Raw genomic sequence first — 22,089 nt, 5'->3', positions numbered from 1 at the left:
GTGTATATCCACCTTTCGCAGCAATGCAGGCTGCTATTCTCCCATGGAGACGATCGTAGAGATGCTGGATGTAGTCCTGTGGAACGGCTTGCCATGCCATTTCCACCTGGCGCCTCAGTTGGACCAGCGTTCGTGCTGGACGTGCAGACCGCGTGAGACGACGCTTCATCCAGTCCCAAACATGCTCAATGGGGGACAGATCCGGAGATCTTGCTGGCCAGGGTAGTTGACTTACACCTTCTAGAGCACGTTGGGTGGCACGGGATACATGCGGACGTGCATTGTCCTGTTGGAACAGCAAGTTCCCTTGCCGGTCTAGGAATGGTAGAACGATGGGTTCGATGACGGTTTGGATGTACCGTGCACTATTCAGTGTCCCCTCGACGATCACCAGTGGTGTACGGCCAGTGTAGGAGATCGCTCCCCACACCATGATGCCGGGTGTTGGCCCTGTGTGCCTCAGTCGTATGCAGTCCTGATTGTGGCGCTCACCTGCACGGCGCCAAACACGCATACGACCATCATTGGCACCAAGGCAGAAGCGACTCTCATCGCTGAAGACGACACGTCTCCATTCGTCCCTCCATTCACGCCTGTCGCGACACCACTGGAGGCGGGCTGCACGATGTTGGGGCGTGAGCGGAAGACGGCCTAACGGTGTGCGGGACCGTAGCCCAGCTTCATGGAGACGGTTGCGAATGGTCCTCGCCGATACCCCAGGAGCAACAGTGTCCCTAATTTGCTGGGAAGTGGCGGTGCGGTCCCCTACGGCACTGCGTAGGATCCTACGGTCTTGGCGTGTATCCGTGCGTCGCTGCGGTCCGGTCCCAGGTCGACGGGCACGTGCACCTTCCGCCGACCACTGGCGACAACATCGATGTACTGTGGAGACCTCACGCCCCACGTGTTGAGCAATTCGGCGGTACGTCCACCCGGCCTCCCGCATGCCCACTATACGCCCTCGCTCAAAGTCCGTCAACTGCACATACGGTTCACGTCCACGCTGTCGCGGCATGCTACCAGTGTTAAATACTGCGATGGAGCTCCGTATGCCACGGCAAACTGGCTGACACTGACGGCGGCGGTGCACAAATGCTGCGCAGCTAGCGCCATTCGACGGCCAACACCGCGGTTCCTGGTGTGTCCGCAGTGCCGTGCGTGTGATCATTGCTTGTACAGCCGTCTCGCAGTGTCCGGAGCAAGTATGGTGGGTCTGACACACCGGTGTCAATGTGTTCTTTTTTCCATTTCCAAGAGTGTAGTTGTGTCCTGATTACGTGAACATCTTAATGGCTTTTCTTACAGTATGTAAAATGTTACAGAAGCCAAATTTATTACGTCAACAGAAGCCTAATGATAAACGACGGGAAACCTGTATACTTTCGATAACACTAGCCAACCAAATTTTACTCTTTTCTTTAATCTATATGTTTTCGGGAATGCTGATAACTAAAATGTTAGTGAAAATGTAATATTAGCTCCCGTTTGAAGTTATGATACACTATGTGATCAAAAGTATCCGGACACCTGGCTGAAAATGAGTTGCAAGTTCGTGGCACCCTACATCGGGAATGCTGGAATTCAGTGTGGTGATGGCCCACCCTCAACCTTGATGACAGCTACCACTCTCGGAGGCATACGTTCAGTCAGGTGCTGGAAGGTTTCTTGGGGAATGGCAACCAATTCTACGCGGAGTGCTGCACTGAGGAGAGGTATCGATGTCGGTCGGTGGGACCTGGCACGACGTCGGCGTTCCAAAACATCCCAAAAGTGTTCTAAAGCATTCAGGTCAGTGCAGAACAGTCCATCACAGGGATGTTATTGTCGTGTAACCACTCCGCCACAGGCCGTGCATTATGTACAGGTGCTCGATCGTCTTGAAAGATGCAATCACCATCCTCGAATTGCTCTTCAACAGTGGAAGCAAGAAGGTGCTTAAAACATCAATGTAGGCCTGTGCTGTGATGTTCCACGCAAAACAACAAGAGGTGCAAGCGCCTCCATCAAAAACACGACCACACCATAACACCACCGCCTTAGAATTTTACTGTTAGCACTACACATGCTGGCAGATGACGTTCAGGGCATTCGGCATACCAACACCCTGCCATCGGATCACCACATTGTGTACCGTGATTCGTCACACCATACAACGTTTTTCCACTCCTTGCACCAAGCGAGCCGTCGTTTGGCATTTACCTGCGTGATGTGTGGCTTATGAGCAGCCGCTCGACCATGGAATCCAAGTTTTCTCACCTCCCGCCTAACTGTCATAGTACTTGCAGAGGATCCTGATGCAGTTTGGAAACCCTGTGTGATGGTCTGGATAGATGTCTGCCTATTACACATTACGCCCCTCTTCAACTGTCGGCGGTCTCTTTCAGTCAACAGACGAGGTCGACCTGTACGCTTTTGTGCTGTATGTTTGCTCTTCACTATCACATCGGAAACAGTGGACCAAGGGATGTTTAAGAGTGTGGAAATCTCGCGTACAGACGTATGACGCAAGTGATACCCAGTCACTTGACCACGTTCGAAGTCCGTGAGTTCCGCGGAGCGCCCCATTCTGCTCTCTCACGATGTCTAGTGACTACTGAGCTCGCTGATATGGAGTCCTTGGCAGTAGGTGGCAGCATAATGCACCTAATATGGAAAACATATGTTATGAGGGTGTCCGAATACTTTTGATCACATAGTGTAGCTTTACGTTATTATCTACGAGGGCAGTTCAATAAGTAATGCAACACATTTTTTTTCTCGGCCAATTTTGGTTAAAAAAACCGGAAATTTCTTGTGGAATATTTTCAAACATTCCCGCTTCGTCTCGTATAGTTTCATTGACTTCCGACAGGTGGCAGCGCTGTACGGAGCTGTTAAAATGGCGTCTGTAACGGATGTGCGTTGCAAACAACGGGCAGTGATCGAGTTTCTTTTGGCGGAAAACCAGGGCATCTCAGATATTCATAGGCGCTTGCAGAATGTCTACGGTGATCTGGCAGTGGACAAAAGCACGGTGAGTCGTTGGGCAAAGCGTGTGTCATCATCGCCGCAAGGTCAAGCAAGACTGTCTGATCTCCCGCGTGCGGGCCGGCCGTGCACAGCTGTGACTCCTGCAATGGCGGAGCGTGCGAACACACTCGTTCGAGATGATGGACGGATCACCGTCAAACAACTCAGTGCTCAACTTGACATCTCTGTTGGTAGTGCTGTCACAATTGTTCACCAGTTGGGATATTCAAAGGTTTGTTCCCGCTGGGTCCCTCGTTGTCTAACCGAACACCATAAAGAGCAAAGGAGAACCATCTGTGCGGAATTGCTTGCTCGTCATGTTGCTGAGGGTGACAATTTCTTGTCAAAGATTGTTACAGGCGATGAAACATGGGTTCATCACTTCGAACCTGAAACAAAACGGTAATCAATGGAGTGGCGTCACACCCACTCCCCTATCAAGAAAAAGTTTAAAGCCATACCCTCAGCCGGTAAAGTCATGGTTACAGTCTTCTGGGACGCTGAAGGGGTTATTCTGTTCGATGTCCTTCCCCATGGTCAAACGATCAACTCTGAAGTGTATTGTGCTACTCTTCAAAAATTGAAGAAACGACTTCAGCGTGTTCGTAGGCACAAAAATCAGAACGAACTTCACCTTCTTCATGACAACGCAAGACCTCACACAAGTCTTCGCACCCGAGAGGAGCTCACAAAACTTCAGTGGACTGTTCTTCCTCATGCACCCTACAGCCCCGCTCTCGCACCGTCGGATTTCCATGTTTGGCCCAATGAAGGACGCAATCCGTGGGACGCACTACGCGGATGATGAAGAAGTTATTGATGCAGTACGACGTTGGCTCCGACATCGACCAGTGGAATGGTACCGTGCAGGCATACAGGCCCTCATTTCAAGGTGGCGTAAGGCCGTAGCATTGAATGGAGATTACGTTGAAAAATAGTGTTGTGTAGCTAAAAGATTGGGGAATAACCTGGTGTATTTCAATGCTGAATAAAACAACCCCTGTTTCAGAAAAAAAAATGTGTTGCATTACTTATTGAACTGCCCTCGTATATAAACCTATGCCAACCATCGGAGAAAAGTCACCGAAGGCACAACCGCTTTGCGTAGCGTTTGTAGTTTTCAGCCGGTGATTCCCTGATTAGTGTCTAGCAGTAGTAGGCTAAAACTGATGCTACTTAAAATCCGTCTTGATTGCATTTCTTTTTTTTTTTTATGTGACCAGTTTCGGTTCATTCAGAACCATCTTCAGATCTGGTATTTCAGTTACAGGAGTAACCCGTCCAAAACCAGCAACTTTCACATGCTACGTCAGATCTGACGTAGCATGTGAAAGTTGCTGAATTTGGACGGGTTACTCCTGTAACTGAAATATCAGATCTGAAGATGGTTCTGAATGAACCGAAACCGGTCATATGAATAAAAAAAATTGCAATCAAGACAGATTGTAAGTAACATTATAAAATCACTGATTGCTGTTATCCCATAAGACATTATGTCTGTTTTTGTAAGACTGATGCACTCCAATTTTTCTGGTTTCGCATTTAAATGTCCGAAATTTGGTGGTAGATGCGCTAGTCGGTTAAAGCGCCAAATTTCTCCAGAAAGAAGACCAATTGGGTTCTACGATATGTATAAGTGCATGTTGCATCCCAGTCTTCTGTAACAGTGCAGGAGATTTGCTACAAGTTCCCATAGTTTTCTGTCCTCTTAGTTTCTAGAAAGTCTGTTTCCAAATCTCATGCTAACTTTTCATAATCTGTCAGGATGATGCTGAAATGTTCATCTTTGTACAGTTTACGTATCTGGGGACCCACGAAAATCGTCTCTTTTATTTTCTCCTCATTAAGACTTATTTCTAGCGCAAATAGATAAGTGCTTCCCAAGGCTTGTCCATAGCCTTAACATGGTTTTTCATTAATCTCAATTTTATATGAGGAGCAGGAAAAATTGTTTTCTTGCATTCGACAAGTGCTTCGTGCATAACGTTGTGATCTCCTGCTTAAAGTGACTGACGTTTGGGCCAACTTTTCTTTTTATAATGAAGTGCTTTGGCGCGGCCATTCCAGAGCCATATGAAGTAAAAGAATTTGGTGTACACATCTTGCAGCCCAAGTAATATATGCCTATGACTTTCAGATCCCCGTAAATCTGCCACATAAACTTTTCACAGTTCAGTCACAACAACAATTGTTTCATGTTATCATATATTTCTTTCTTGTAAGGTACATACCCCGTCGAAATTGATGGTAAAATGTTGGCATTATGCAGTAGCACACGCTTGAGACTTACTCTGAAAGAGTCGCTGAACAACCTGAACTGATCATTTTTATTGTCAATGCTTGTGTCTGCCATTAGTTCTTGTACTACAATATACCAAATACTTTTCACGTTCAATAAATGGAAGGAATGACTTATGGCGGTTTCGGAACGCAGTCACATTTACCGCCTAAACAAGGAAATTCCACTGGTGCATTCTGGACGCCAACAGTTCAGCTTTACCTTTCGGTAATTCCATGTCTCTCTCTAGGTCATTAACTTCACATTTAGTTATTTTGTGAACCTCTATACAGTCATTGTTACACCCAAAATCAGCTGAGCTACTCCCCGAACACATTGTTAGGTGACAGCAACTCTTTGCGTGGCTGCACTGACGAGTAAGGGGGCACAGGAATCACTAGAATTCCGCTGCCACAAATCAGTTGCACTTTAATCAGAACAGGACATCACATCTCTGATTACAGTGCTACAGATTGGCGATGGGAATAACGTGTCACAAAAAATCGCTAATAAAGACCTAAACATTCCACAAAGATCGCGAAAAACCCGCCTAATACTTTTACTGCAAACAGAATGTATGAAACACGCACCCACTAACAGCTCCAAGCAGATGTACAGTGCTAGAAAAATAACTCCCTCACTGCACTTTGCTGAGGCCGCCGCTACAACACGTCTGCTTCCCACGGTGTTTGGAGGCGTTGTGCCCAGGACCATGGGCAATTAGCGACCGATCACAGAGCCCACACATACAGACAGACGAAAGAAAATCAAGCAATTAAATTTCAGAAACACTTGCCGTATATCGGATTGCCTTGTATGCAGAGACGTTTGTGAAGCACCCTGCTCCATGTGTTGCCCGTGATTCACGCTTTCACAAAGGAAGCCAAACGCATTCTGGGCAGTAGTACGCTTTCACTCACCAGAATGTCGCCTCAAATGTCGCCACCTGGACAGCCCAGCGACAGACATCCGCGTCCTTCGATGTTTGATATCTGAGAAACCAGCTTCGCTCTCTCTCAAGTGGCTACTTCCTGTTTGTGTGTGAACCAACGTGTTCAAAGATGCAAATGGAGGTTTTAATCCCTCCTCCGAATCATATGTTCCTGTTGGCTAATGCTCGGGAAAAAAGGAGAGCTGACGCAATTGCGATATCAAAAACAGCGGGAAATAGACCATTTGCACTACCCTACCTTATTGTCAAATAGACCGCTTACAGCATTCGCTACATTCTTATGATGATCCCTCTTCATAACAGAACTTGTTTTCATATAGGTATGGAAAGGAAGTCGCTACGCTTCCAGCTACCTAGTTCTGCTACTTTTCAAGGTCATCCTATTATATACTTCCCCATCCAAAATAGATGCTTGGACATCATTGCAAGTAGAAGATGACTTAGGATTTTCGGCAGGTTGACGAGTAAGACAGGCAAATATTCTAGTTGCAATAACATCTAGAACATGTAGCTTAAATCCATAACTGAATCAGATATTTCTTTCTCTAGACAGTAATCGGACAGGTACAAAGATCGTATCGTCTCGAATTTTAATACTTATCTGTTTTTGTTCCTGTAACTATTTCCTTTATTGCTTTAAGAATTAGCTCTGTACCTTCCTGCAGTACTTCCAGACGAGAGCACCTCTTATTTCCTCCGTGACACTATTGTCAAAGCACTCCCTGTCTTCCTGTATGTATGCCAACAGCTCTTCTCCTACATGTTATTGCTGAATCTCTGTATACAACTTACAGCTTGTAACTTTTAGAAACGAGTCTCCATTAACTGTAGATATTCCAGCAACTTTAAACTACGCAAATGGCTACTCTGTTGGTGGGTGGGCAACATCCAGTTTGTCACATTTAGACATAAGATAAGAATTTCTTGTGTCCGTCCAGATGGGAATGGGGTTTATAAAAAACAATTTCTTTGGTGTAGTAAACCATTTAGAGTCCATTGGTTTAGGCTAGCACTCCAACACACGACCAATTTCCAGTACTGTTTACTGCAAATGCAGTTCTTTTATATTCCCCAGTCCTAGACACATTTCTCCATACACCGTGTTTAAAGCTATATTTGAACCTTGCTTGAACGTCTGCAACATTTATGATTTTCCAGTTGCATTTCACGTTCTTCCTTTATAGCGCTTGTCCGCGTCGTGTAACCCAGTTTTCGTTTCTTGATTTCGATGTCCTCAATTTCCAGCTTTCTTTATCATGCACGTAACACATTAACTGTACTTAAGGGAGTGATTTTCTTGATGGAGAATGATTTAAGTCCGTTCGACACATTGGTTGTTTTCCTTACCACTTGTGGAATAACATTGTCTGTGGGTTTCAGACCCAATTCGGCGATATCTGTATTTGATGGTATTGTGGCGAAAAATATCGTCGACTGTGAAAAATGTGTTTCTCCTGCTTGAAGATAAGACTTCCGTATAACACTTTTATCGTATTTGTTGGCATCAGTGTTAAGAATCTCCGCTTAGTTTACAGGTAAACAATTAAAACTGTGTGCAGACAGATCACAACTTATAAACTTTTCTCGGTCTTGAGAGTCTGACAGACTTACTTATACACCATTCGTTTTACGAGTGTTCTTATTACCTCAGTAGACAAACTTCAGAACGTTGTTAAACACCACACAGCACATTTTAAATACTGTTTGTTAGACACTAATAAACTTAAACAGTCTTGCACAGGGCCGGCCGGAGAGGCCGAGTGGTTCTAGGCGCTACATTCTGGAACCGCGCGACCGCTACGGTCGCAGGTTCGAACCCTGCCTCGGGCGTCGATGTGTGTGATATCTTTAGGTTAGTTAGGTTTAAGTAGTTCTAAGTAGTAGGGGACTGATGACCTCAGAAGTTAAGTCCCATAGTGCTCAGAGCCATTTGAACCATTTGAAGTCTTGCACAGGGTCGAACACACGATCCATTCTGTAGTTGTATGTTGTAGCCTCCATCCTGATAATACCTTGCTCTTGAGCCAAATACGTAAAGGTTTCTCGGAGTCGCGTGTCTGGACACTATATAAAATCTACAAGGTGGTTAGCGATTACATTGTTTAATCCTGGACTTGATTTGACAAACAAATTTGTTATATATCCTTACAACTGGAGCTCATCCACATTAAACTGTCCATTCCAGCTGTCTTACCGTTGTCCACAATCACACTGCCGCTACTTCGTTGGTGGTCTCCTTTCATGCAGAAGTCATGGGTTGATACTGGGTACTCGCAGACCTCGTTTTTGTCAAAAATTCCGGAAAATTTTTGCGTTATGTCTAAATCCAAAAAATAATAATCACCTACGAGTATTTGCTGCAATATTCTAGCCAGTTCTCCCATTATAACACCCTACTTAACGTCGGGTAATTCCACTTCATAGCCACAGAACCTTTATATTTCTTCGAAATGATTTCAACTGTTTCCTTGCCGGTATTAGTCAATACTCCTTCTGCTGTCACAGAGTCGTTCCCATGTAGGAGAAATGGTATCTTCACCTTGACGCAATGTCTTGCAGTGACGATCTTGGAGAATTTACTGCGTAGATATTAATCAAAATTGCCACACATCTCCTTCTTTAATTGATCCTTACAATCCACTTCATCACAAATTTTATCTACCGTAATGTTATCGCAAAACGGTTTTGTAACAGGAGTAAGAGCATTCACATTCTTCTTACTAAGGAACGTGCCATTTGCGCTGTAATTATGTTGCCAGTGTCAGAAACAAGATTATACAGGTTCTTCAGTAATATTCGTAAACCAAACTTGATCTTGCCTTCCTCTCTAAAGGCTGAGGGATGTTAAACACTTTGGTGGAATCCACGCTGACAAATCCACGCTGACATCTGCAACTAGCACGGAATCCTGATCAGTTGCGGATCTCAAACCTCCTTACATACTTTAAACAACCAAGATGGTGGCACTTCCTGTCTAGTTACCTTCCGGTCACACATCCTAAATATGGTTGCACTTGCAATCCAACTGTAAACTCCTAGTCAAATTATGATGTTTCATGTCCGTGTCCGTGGGTGGATAGGAGACTGCCAATCGCGAGGGCCACCTTTATGCCAGGATAAAGCCAACTGATTAGCCAGAATGTATAGTAAAGCGCTGTACGTGGACGCCAATGGGCGTATTCCTAGAATTACTAACAAAAGACCGAGCGAGGTGGCGCAGTGGTAGCACACTGGACTCGCATTCGGGAGGACGACGGTTAAATCTCGCGTCCGGCCATCCTGATTTAGGTTTTCCGTGATTTCCCTAAATCGCTCCAGGCAAATGCTGGGATGGTTCCTTTGAAAGGGCACGGCCGACTTCCTTCCCTAATCCGATGAGACCGATGACCTCGCTGTTTGGTCTCTTCCCCCAAACAATCCCATCCCCATCCCTACTAACAAAACATCATTTGGGGTTGTGCACTAGGCACCTGTAATATCAGTAGCACTCCTCGTTGAAATCTTCTCATTAATGAAGCTAGGCTCTACTAGCTGCAATTATGAACCCAACCGCTCGTCCCATATCCTACGACTGATACTAATATAGATTGGTGGTATACTCCGATTGTTTTCAAGGGAAGCCGAAATTGCTTATTTTCACCTTGTTTGCCCGCTTCCTCTATATGATGTGCCAAGTTACTACATTCGTCGAATAATACCCCTAGATAACTTGTTACTGCGCTTCTCCTAATCGTTACATCATTCAATTTTATCTTAGGGTATCTTATTTAGTTCCCTTTCAGTAGGAGGTGTCCGCCCCGATAGCTGAATGGTCAGCGTGACGGACTGCCGTACTATGGGACCCGTGTTCGATTCCCGGCTGTGCCGGGGATTTTCTCAGCTCAGAGACTGGGTGTTGTGTTATCTACATCATCATTTCATCCCCATCCCGGCTGCGGGCGCGCGTGGACGACGAAGTGTTTACATCGCCGGTACTCGCGCGTGTTGTTGTCTGACGTTCGACAACGAATATGCCAGACCCAAAGCTTTCGAAATAGAGCGTTTTTTGAGGGAAGAAGTTCGTTTACCTGCTGCAGACATAATTGGAATACACCTGTTCATTGTAAGCAGTACAATGTACGTAAAGATGAGCGATGAAGCTGCGTGTGAAAGAACTCTCTCCGCTGTTCAAAGAGGATTTAAATTTCGACACTCTAATGGCCATATCAGCGATGTCACAGTAGCTCCTTCCGGATTGGGTGTGAGGGTCATTCGGATCTTTGAACTGCTGTTTGAGGTGCCAGAATCGATGGTTACTGAATCGCTGCGACCATATGGAACCGTACTTATTCATACGCCTGAACGTTGGGCAAGTTTTAGCACCTATCCTGTGCTAAACGGCGTCCGACAGGTGTGGATAGTCCTTACTAAACATATCCCTTCTCATTTATACATTGAAGTTTGTCGAGCTAATGTGATTTACGATGGCCAGCCACGCACCTGTTCTGGCTGTGGTGGAGAAGGACATATCCGCTCGGAGTGCATACAACGCCGCGTCGTGCAACTGCCACATGGAGAAGCGTCACAGCGAGAAGTTCCCACGCAAATGCCGATGACGTACGTGTCAGTGCCCCGCCGGGAGTTGTTGCCTAGTTCGGAGCGTGACAAGGACGTGTTTATGCAAGAGCAGATCGAGTTACGGGAGCATGGAGGTGACTCGGAGAATGTTCCTAGACCAACGTCACGTGAGGGAGGAACCTTCCAAAAACTCACATGTAGCACCCGGCGTGGAAGTAAAGGTCGAGACAGTGGCGCCGGCAACGGGCCATCGAACGATCGACGAACATAGTGAAGCAGCAGAGGGCAGGGCACGAAAACAGCGATGGCCGAAGCGTCGCAAAAAGCGTCGCCATAGTTCGGGTGACACGTCCCCCCCTAGTCTAGGGGCACGGAAGTTATACTAGCCGAAGAACAGTCTGACACAGAACACGTGCCTTTAGAGGACGCTGACAGGATTCCGTCAGATGGTGACCGAATGTCCTGCCTTTCAGACGGACCCTCTTCATTGACACCGACTGACCCAGAGCTGCCGACGAAGGAGTCAGGGACACCAATGTCCCGGCAGCCACATCGAAGTACATCAGAGGACGTTTCTCGGATTGATGACCACTGCGACTGGGCGGAACCTGTCGAAGACATACAGGCATTGCCACCCCCAAATGATGACAACTCATTTACAGGATGCACACCACGGAACGACAACAACGGAGGGCAACCCGTTGACGGGCACCCCTCTGAGCACGAATAGTGGACTACAGCCCTTGGAGTTCTCAATGACATGACACGAGCATGACAACGACAACTGACCAAGCATACAAGGTGGGCACAGTGAACATTAACACCGCACGTTCGCTTGCAAAGATGCAACTTCTCCGGGACATGATTTACGCCACAGACGTTGATATTCTGCTGATGCAGGAAACCTGCAATGCTGCTTTTCCCGACGTGCATGGATACAACACTTATCTAGCGCCGACTCCAGATGGAGGACGTGGTACAGCGATACTAGTCCGGGAAGGGATTCCGACGTGTGACCTCGATTACCTTCCTTCGGCTCGGGGTTTGGCTATGACCGTGAACGGCATTCGTATTGTCAACATCTATGCACCATCCGGTTCTGACAACCGACAGGCGCGTGCACGATGCTACTCGGAGGAGATTGCCCCCCTCTTCCATGGGAGGTATGACCACATCTTGGTAGGGGGGGGGATTTTAACTGTGTACTCACACCGAAGGATCAAACTCCTAATTTCAGCTCCTGCCACGCATTGAACGCGATCTGCCGGGACATGGCCTTCGTGGACACGTGGGAAAAGATCCATGGGCAGCGAGAGGGCTACACGTATGTTACTAGCCACTCGGCGAGCAGGCTGGATCGGATTTATGGTTCTGACAGATTAAGGGATCACGTGTTGGCTGCTGAACGTTTGCCCACAGCTTTTACGGGTCACCTTGCATATTTATGCACGTTAACCCTCCCACGGCAGCGGGTTTGGCGGAGTCGTAGTTCCTGGAAACTTAATTCGTCCTTATTGGTGGATCTCGAATGTCGCCAGCGGATCGAAGAAACATGGCAGACATGCATTCGCCGTCTGCCGCTGCACCGTACTATTCTTTCATGGTGGCTGCAGTGTGCAAAACCGGCGATAGGAAGAGGTCTCATAACGTATGGCAAGGAAAAAGCGAAATGGCTCCGAGATATACTTGATTATTACTACATGGTGCTCCGCGACCTGTCCTCCATGGCCCCATCGCCCGAGCGTCAAGCGGCAGTCCATCGCATTCAGGCCTGCATTTTATCGATCACGAGACGTCGACTGGAGGGACTTTCGATCCGTGTTCGGTGCTTGGACAACGTCGATGGAGAACGTATTAGCATGCATCATGTGTCCAAGGGACATGCGCGTAATCGCCTATCCCTGATCACAGTGCTCCATGATGACGATGGTCGGCCCTTGACGTCACAACAGGACATTGCTGCTGAGTTTCTGGAGCATTATCGCCTCCTTTTCACTGGGACGCCGACGGACAATCGGACAGGAGAAGAAATTTTGCGACAGATGCAAACGGAGGTGGATGATCCGGATGCAGAGGCGCTATTGGAACCCCTAACGAAAGATGACATCCGGGGCGCACTCACGAAGGGTGCGGTGCGTAAATCCCCTGGGCCAGATGGGTTGACACTCGAATTTTATAGCGCATTTGCGGATTTAATGATGTCCCCGTTGGTATTGATGTATAATGAGTTATTGAGCCCTGACACGGACGTTCCGTCGCAGTTCATGGCGGGACTGCTTATACCAATACCGAAATCGACAGCGAGTGTCAGCGCCCAATAATTTAGACCGCTCACGATGCTCAATACTCACTATAAGATCTTTGCGCGAATGTTGGCGGCAAGGCTCAAGACTGTAATATCCAAGACAATACCACCAGACCAGGCTTGTCTAGGGGTTCGGAGCAACATACATTCTATCCTAGGCGAATACCGTGATGTAATTTCCCTGACGGAAGCTTGTCGCATGCGAGCGGCGTTCGTATCGGTGGATTTTGATCGTGCCTTTGACATGATCAACCATGATTTCCTTGACTCGACCATGCGACGCATGGAGATACCACAGGATTTTATTACCGTCCTCATGCGCCTCCTTCGCGGCGCTTCTTCGACGGTGAGAGTCAATGGCAGGGAGGTAGGAACGATTCCTGCTCAGTTAGGCAAGGATGTCCCTTGTCGATGATACTGTTTACAATAGCGCTCGAACCATTGATGCAGACTCTTAGACGGACTCTAACAGGCGTCCGAATCCGTGCGAGCTCCTTCACGTGTCGTGCATATGCCGACGACTTGATGATACTCGTCCGGTCGGAGAACGAAGTAAGTAAGGTGGTTACCCTTCTTAGTACGTACGGAGTAGCTGCGGGAAGCAGGATCGACATGAATAAAACCAAGATCATGCACATCGGTCGAGGGCTGGACGCTCTGCACAGTCCGTTTACGACGGTGGACATCTTGCGATGCTTGGGTGTATTATTCATCCGATCGCTACGGCAATCAGCAGCGGCGAGCTATCGACGTCTCCACCAGCACGTCCGACTGCACATACGCAACAATTCACTCCGAACGCATGACCTGCTCCAAATGGTGGACTACACTAATATACCTGGCCTCGCGACTGCCGCACCTGGCACAGGTACTGCCAACGCCACATGGTATTGCTGACAGATTAATGGCGGCCTTTGGATACTATGTCAGCCAAGGAATGCTGTTTAAGACCAAATATGAGACTTTAATTCTCCCATACCATTCTGGAGGACTTAACCTCACGGATGTGCGGAACAAGGCTCTAGCTCTATACCTGCGAGCGACGCTACGAACTTGGAACCAACGGAAACACGCCATCACGTCGGCAATCCTGGATGTGCTTCTTCCCACGTCCTTTGAACCGCCGGTGGCGATAGGCACAATATCGGCCTCTTTTTCTCACGTCGCGCGATTCTTTGTTGATTTTAGTTATGTTCAGTTACAGATACCTTCTACAAGAATCCCCACTACCCGTGAGATATATCAATACTTGCGGCGTCATCATGGCAGCAATGTTGTCGAACTTAAATACCCAACACGAAACTGGCGACAGATTTGGCGAGCTGTCCATACACCACTCCTCACCACAGCAGCGCGATCGTCATGGTATACACTAAACAACCGCAAGACAGTCAACCGCCAACGATTGTACGACATTCGCATGGTAGATTCCCCGCTCTGCCTTATATGTGGCATGCAGGACACCGACGAACATTCTCTGCAGTGCGGTGGGGCAAAGGATGTTTGGCGGCTGACGCAACGCATCATGGCCCTCCTCCGACGCACCGACGAATCCACGATCACGACGGACGCTTTATTTTTCCCTGACGCTGTCTTTTTCCCCTCACAAAAAACATCGGCAATCCGATGGATTGGAGGACACGCATCGCACTACGTACTCTCGCGGACCTTGATATCGGGCATGTACTATTGGCATTATCTACTAGAACAACACGAAATCATCCGACGCCACTCTAAATATAAAACGCATTTTGCGAACTTTGTAGGCAGCATGTTTCCTAATCCCCCGAAGCGGTGGGGAGTCCCAGGTTTACGTTGTTTCGAGGGATAGGATTTACTCCCAGTGAAGTGACGAGGATGTCACTTCGGCCCTATATTTCTTTCCCTTCTTTTTCATATATGATTTTTATTTTGGGACAAAAAAATTAAATGAATAAATAAAATATTATTGTTACTAATAAAAAAACATTATATAAATGTACAATGTTACCTTCCCGCTGCCTCTCCCTTATCCTGTCAGGAGACGGGGACACCGTGGCCAGGCCTCCAAGTATGACCCCTGCCCACTCTGACCTACTACACTAAAAATAAATAAATAAATAAAAAAGTGGTCAGCGAAACTGAAAAAAATACACAAAAAAGATAGCTGAATGGTCTGTGTGACGGACTGCCGTACTAAGGGGCCCGGGTTCGATTCCCGGCTGTGTCGGGGATTTTCTCCGCTCAGGGACTGGGTGTTGTGTTGTATACATCATCATTTCATCCCTATCCGGCGCGCAGGTCGCCCAATGTGGTGACGAATGTAGTAAGACCTGCACCAAGGCGGCCGGACCTGCCCCGTATTGGGCCTCCCGACCAATGACGCCAAACGCTTATTTCCATTTCCAGTAGGAGGTATGTTGTTTTGTGAGGTGTTAGTGATGATTTATCATCTGTCTTCTATAATTCTTCTGGAGGCACCAATTACAACGAACAGCACGTCATCTGCTGATGTTACCACTGTCATGTAACTTCTGTAGTATGGACTCCAGTTCTACATCCCAAAACTCCGGATCACGCACTGATTCTTGTGGACCACCTTTTGGTATTGTCTTCGTTATTATCTTTCCTGGGCATATTAAAGAAGCATGCCGCCCTTGGCAGTAATCTCTCAGGAAGTCGTACAGCGCTTTGGGACACACCAAATTCCTAAGGCGACCAAAGAAAGACGACCGCCATAGGTTATCGAAAGCGCCAGCAGTATCAGTTTTCATCGCTAGAGCGTACATAGAATATCTGTCGCTAGTAATATCACCTTATTAATAGAGGCTTCAGTTGACTTGCCTTTTCTAAACGTGTACTGGTGAGGGCTCATCCCATGTAGCAGTCTATTATCTTGTAATCTTTTGCATAGCAGTTTTTCAAATATCTTGCCGAGAACGTTCAAGAGACAAATTGGTCTATAGGATTTGGGTATCATTATATCCTTGTCTTGTCCTTTATTATCATCGCTTCAGCGTTCTTCCACGGTGCAGGGACCCTTCTCTGCAGGAGACACCCACTGTATTGTTCTCGCAAGTAATTATCGAATTGGTCACATAGGGCTTGTATTACTTCGGAAGGGTCCCGCCGGTCATGGAACTTTTTTTTTCAGTCTTAAAATTTGTTTTGCTGAATTCCTGTTGTGAGAATGGGTACACAAGTCTATTGTTTCTATAGTCTCCCATATGCTTTTCAATAACGAACGCTGATCATCTGCCTCGACTTATTCTACATCGTCAGGAAGTGGTGTTTCCACTAGCAGGGCAGCTGACTGTTTGACTGTTCCCAACTTTATTTTAGTATCCCATCATTCTTTTTAAGAGTGGATCAGATTGTTGGGGATCGTATTTTCTCGCAAACTGTTCTACATGGTACACCCCAGGGATCAGTTTGTAAGTTAGCCTCCACGAATTGCTTCCATCGTTTCATTTTTGTTTTCTGTGGACCGATGAAAGCAATTCGTGGAGGCTAAGAAACCGATTCCTGGGGTGCACCATATAAAATAGCGTGGAAAAAATACGATCACCAAAAGTCTTATCAACGCTTAGACATATACAGAATATTTGAAAATTATTCGATGTATAATGGAATGAGGGCAATGAAAATTTGCGCCGCACCAGGACTATAAGCTGGATTTCCCGCTTTACTCTAGGGGTTCCCTTAACCGGTTTGGGCTGCCCTTGGACGGCTCACCTCCATATATCGTCATTCATATGTCACGACCTGCGCTCGTAACATTACACGTAACACCGATTATGCGCATATTACGGTAATAAGTAACGGTATGATAACGACCTGAAGTGCGTTGTTTGCCTTGATATTTAATATTCATTGAGGCGAGCATTTTATGTTCATCAGGGCTTTACTTAATTCATTAATGCGTCACAACCTACAACGGTACACATTATGTAATTCGTGGAGTGTGGCGGCCGTGTGTGCTAGGAGGCGGAAGCTTTATCCGGGAGTCGGGATCTTTCCTGAAGATACTATGCGCAGAGAAGGTTAGATGCCCCACGTCGCATGGTGGTAGATAGTAGGAGCAACAGCAGGTTGTGCGTAAAAATACAGTACATAGTAAGCGCAATAACCCGCCGGATAGGAAAACCGGAGTCATAATTGCATCTGCATTATTCAGTACTTTTCGGTTGTGATCTGAGGGCTGTTATAGCCTGTGGTTTGAACGGAACTTTGAGATGGATGCCAAAGGACTGGATGTAAAGGAACGCCACCAGCGATCGAAACCGACTGCAAATAAGGTGTAAGTAGGCTGTTTAGGTTTTTATATTGGTAACGCCACGTAGCGCTCTGTATGAAAATCAATGGCTGTGCTGTGTGCAGTCTGTGGAGGTGAGCCGCCAGCAGTGGTGGATGTAGGGAGAGAGATGGCGGAGTTTTGAAATTTGTAAGACTGGTTGTCATGAACTGCTATATATATTATGACTTTTGAACACTAGTAAGGTAAATACATTGTTTGTTCTCTATCAAAATCTTTCATTTGCTAACTATGCATATTAGTAGTTAGTGCCTTCTGTAGTTTGAATCTTTTATTTAGCTGGCAGTAGTGGCGCTCGCTGTATTGCTGTAGCTTGAGTAACGAAGATTATTGTGAGGTAAGTGATTTGTGAAAGGTATAGGTTAATGTTAGTCAGGGCCATTCTTTTGTAGGGATTTTTGAAAGTCAGATTGCGTTGCGCTAAAAATATAGTGTGTCAGTTTAAACACAGTCATTTATAATTTTTCAAAGGGGACGTTTCATATGTCGACCCTTAGCCGAGGATACCTCACTGGAATCTTCTGATTTTTTCTTGTAGTTTGTGTAATTGTTTATTGCTAGCGCGTAATTGTAGAGAGAATCTCCTTTGTAGTTGCAGTCTTTCATTGTTGTACAGTAAAACAGGTGTGGCACGCATGTAAATTTGCACGAAGTATTTCGCAGCTGCGCTTGCAATTAAGTAGATATTATTTTCAGTGCTATGTTAATGTGTTCTCTTATTTTTGCTATTCAAATTGTATTTTTCTGTGTTGTCGTGTGAAATATTGTGACAATAATGGCGTGTGAAAAACGTAAAACTAGGCTCCAAAGTAAACTGAGAAATGACAGTGAAGACGAAAGCAGTGTGTTAGCGCCACCATGTAATGAATTAACTAATATTCAAAGTAGTAATTTGGTAACTGTGCATAGGGAAATGGAGCGGGCGTCAAATAATGGTGTAGGCAGTGAAACAGGTAGTGAACAGGGAAGCATTATCGATCGATCGGTCGGCAACAGCTCGCCTCAGGAATCGGGATTGACAGAACACAATATTGCAAATACTTTAGACTCAGGTTTTGGGTTCTCACCGTTTTCTCAAGTGAGTCAAGACACATTTTCCACTTGTCAAAATGTGAATGTTGCCGTTGCAAATTCACTGCCGAAAAGCACTGAGGAACATGTTTCAGATACCAGTGCATTGTTATTACAATTAATGCAACAAATGGGACAAAAGCTTCAAAAGTTAGACACAATGGAACAAAATCAGAGACAAACACAGCAAAAGCTTCAAAAGTTAGACACAATGGAACAGAATCTTCAAAAGTTAGACACAATGGAACAATACCAGAGACAAACACAGTAACAGTTAGACAGAATGGAACAAAATCTTCGGAAGTTAGACACCACACTTGAACAAACACGTGAGGATTTAACTACTGAGTTACACAACATTGAATGGAAATGTCAAAAAGTCTGTAATGACGTAAAAACACAAATTTGTGAGCATTTCCAACCTATTTTTTCGCGTCATGAAAATGCATTACAGAATCACGAAGCAGCCATAAAAGAACTGCAAACTATTGTTCATGAAAATCACGACACCTTACAAGCTAAAACTGACTCAGTTGCATCTACCGATTCGGTTACGCAACTTGCAAAAACTCAGGAAAACTTAAAGTACACAGTAGATACGATTTTAACACAAATGGACACTCTGAAATTTGGTTCAGAGAAATACACTGAGGAAATAAGTACACTATCGGAGAAAGTAGCCGAACTTTCGGATCAGTTCACTAACTTATCTGCAAAGGTATATGATGATCTGAATGACACAAGACCTGTAGCCATTACTGACACAGAAGAGTATGAACAAATTAAGAAATTCAAACAAAATCAGAATCAAATTAATACGCAACACAAAAGAGAAATCTGGGAAATACAAGATCAGTTGGCACAAGTAACACAAAAATTACATATTTCAGAGAACACTCGCGCTCCAACACGGGAAGAGGGACTTAGAAATACGGAAAAGCCACAAAATAATAACACAGGGCATTTCGGAAATTATGAAAGAAATTAGCAAGGCGTATTGAATTTTGAGATGGAACCGCCGAAACGAAGTAACAATGAGCGATGTGCGACTCGCCGACACGATGATTTTGACTATAAGCTGTTCATTACTACACGTAAATTCAAAACATTTAAGAATTCTGGCAACGACATTCATCCACGAGCATGGCTTCATCAATTCTCTCATTGTTTTCCTCCCAACTGGTCATTGCAGCACAGATTAGAATTTATGTGTGGCTACTTAGAGAATGAACCAGCTGTAAGAATGCGATCGGTCATTCACGATTGTCACAGTGAAGGAGAATTTTATCATGCCTTCCTCTCAGCGTATTGGTCTCAAGCTACACAAGACCGAGTAAAACATAGCATCATAATGATGAAACGTTTCGAACAATCTGAATTCTCCAGTCTTGTGAAATATTTTGAAGACATGTTGCACAAGAATCAGTCCCTGTCAAACCCATACAGCCCCTCAGAACTCATCCGCATTTGCTTAATCAAATTACCTGAACATTTACGACATATTATTTTGGCAGGACGTTGCAAAGACGACATTGAAGCTTTTCAGGGACTCTTACAAGAATTAGAAATTGACACTGATAATCGCGGAACGCGAAACAGGAAAACAACAATTACAGGTCACATCCGTCACATTTCCGTGATGACAGAAATAATAAATGGACACGGCAAGGCTATTCTCACAACACAAATTGTGACCAAAACAGACACCACCCTTATGACAACCGCTGGCAGAATAATAGTTACAGAGAAAGATCGCATTTCCGTAGTAATGAATATGACAGAGATAACCATAGAAACAGACAATATGGGAACCAAAACAATTACTATCAAGGGAGACAGAATAACTTCAGACGCAACAGTTCAGCGCGCAGTTACGATTCCGGGAGAAATTCTCCACCACATGACCTACAAACAAGAAACTATGTAAACTACCGACAAAACGACAGACCTGAATTTCATCAGAACTGGCGATCTTCAAACAGAGCAGGGCACTCTCGTCAAGGTTAATTTGTGGAAGTTAGGTCTCCTAATCCTAATTCCGACGCGCGCCAACAAAGAGACAGACAATGACTAGCACCGCAGGCAGCCGCGTGCGCCAGCTGGCTCAGAGAAAAATAACATAGACGCTAACCTTGAGAAAAATTCCAGTATTCTTTACTGACATATACCGCATGACAATTTGCGTTCAAGTTGATTTGCTGCGTACTGAAGAAAGAGTAAAGGTTTACACCATATTTTACATTTAAAACCGTTTATTGAAAGATAATCTGCTTTTTAACTTAGTCTTTGTTATAAAATTTTTCACTTCACGCTACTAGCACAATTTGTCACACTGAGAAACTGTTAACATGCAACAATGTTTTGAAGTTAACTATCCAGTCTAGAACCTAGGGAACATTTTTAAACAGAAATTACGAATGCATTGTTATAGTGAAAAGACGACACAGTGTTGTTATTTGTACATTCTTGCTTGTTAGTTGCACGATTACATAACGACTATCATGCTTACATACTTAGAACATTTACCAGTACTGCTAATGAGATTTTAATGCAACATTTTGGTTTACTTGAAAATACATTCTGGATTTAAAGTACTTTCTGTGAGATACCAGATGACACAGTGGTTAGTTTATGTGACAGCTACACGATTTGACAGCTACACGATTTTATCATGACGCTACTAATGAGTGACAATTTACAATGTTGCTTTTGCGGTGTTTGTTTTACATCTGCACAGTTTTTCTGAATTATTCTGGAAAGTAAAACATGTTTTAGTAGTAACTTTTGTGGTATAGCTACAATGAGACAGCCTTTTCCGTGGCACAACAATACGTTACAGCACAGTATTTTCTTCATCACGGAAATAAGCGTAATAACTAAGATATCTATACGCAAAGCATTTCACTTTTGTTTATCATGAGGTAAGTACATTGACTTCTGCAGAACTTAGCTTTCGGAGGACGATAAATGGTTCAAATGGCTCTGAGCACTATGGGACTTAACTTCTAAGGTCATCAGTCCCCTAGAACTTAGAACTACTTAAACCTAACTAACCTAAGGACATCACACACATCCATGCCCGAGGCAGGATTCGAACCTGTGACCGTAGCGGTCGCGCGGTTCCAGACTGTAGCGCCTTTAACCGCTTGGCCACCCCTGCCGGCGGAGGACAATAACTATGACACTTCCACAGAGATTATGTTGCAACAAGATGCACAGTTTAGCGCTACAGTACACGTATTTGAGTGATTAATTTTATACTTAAAACATTTATTTTTAAAGATTTTTGAATTACAAAGAAAGTTTTCCGTGATACATTTCATTCCATTGCTGTAATCTGTAACACCTGAGGGTATAATTACATTAATCCTCAGGGAGGTACAAGCTTACTTTGTGTATCATGTGTTTGGCAAGCACAAGGAGCCCTAGCCAATATGGTATTTGCTTATACAACTTTACACATCGGTACCATATTTCTGTAACACAGAATTACACAGCTATTTGATCATTTAACTGAGAGAGAGACACATTTATTTTACTACATCAGTAACAGATGTTTACGCAATTACACAGTTGGAAAACTTCACACTTACGAAATTGTATTTTGTATGTACTTTGTGAAC

This window comes from Schistocerca nitens, chromosome 1 (genome assembly GCF_023898315.1).
Source record: "Schistocerca nitens isolate TAMUIC-IGC-003100 chromosome 1, iqSchNite1.1, whole genome shotgun sequence".
NCBI classification, from domain to species: domain Eukaryota; kingdom Metazoa; phylum Arthropoda; class Insecta; order Orthoptera; family Acrididae; genus Schistocerca; species Schistocerca nitens.
This window is presented reverse-complemented; position numbering follows the sequence as displayed.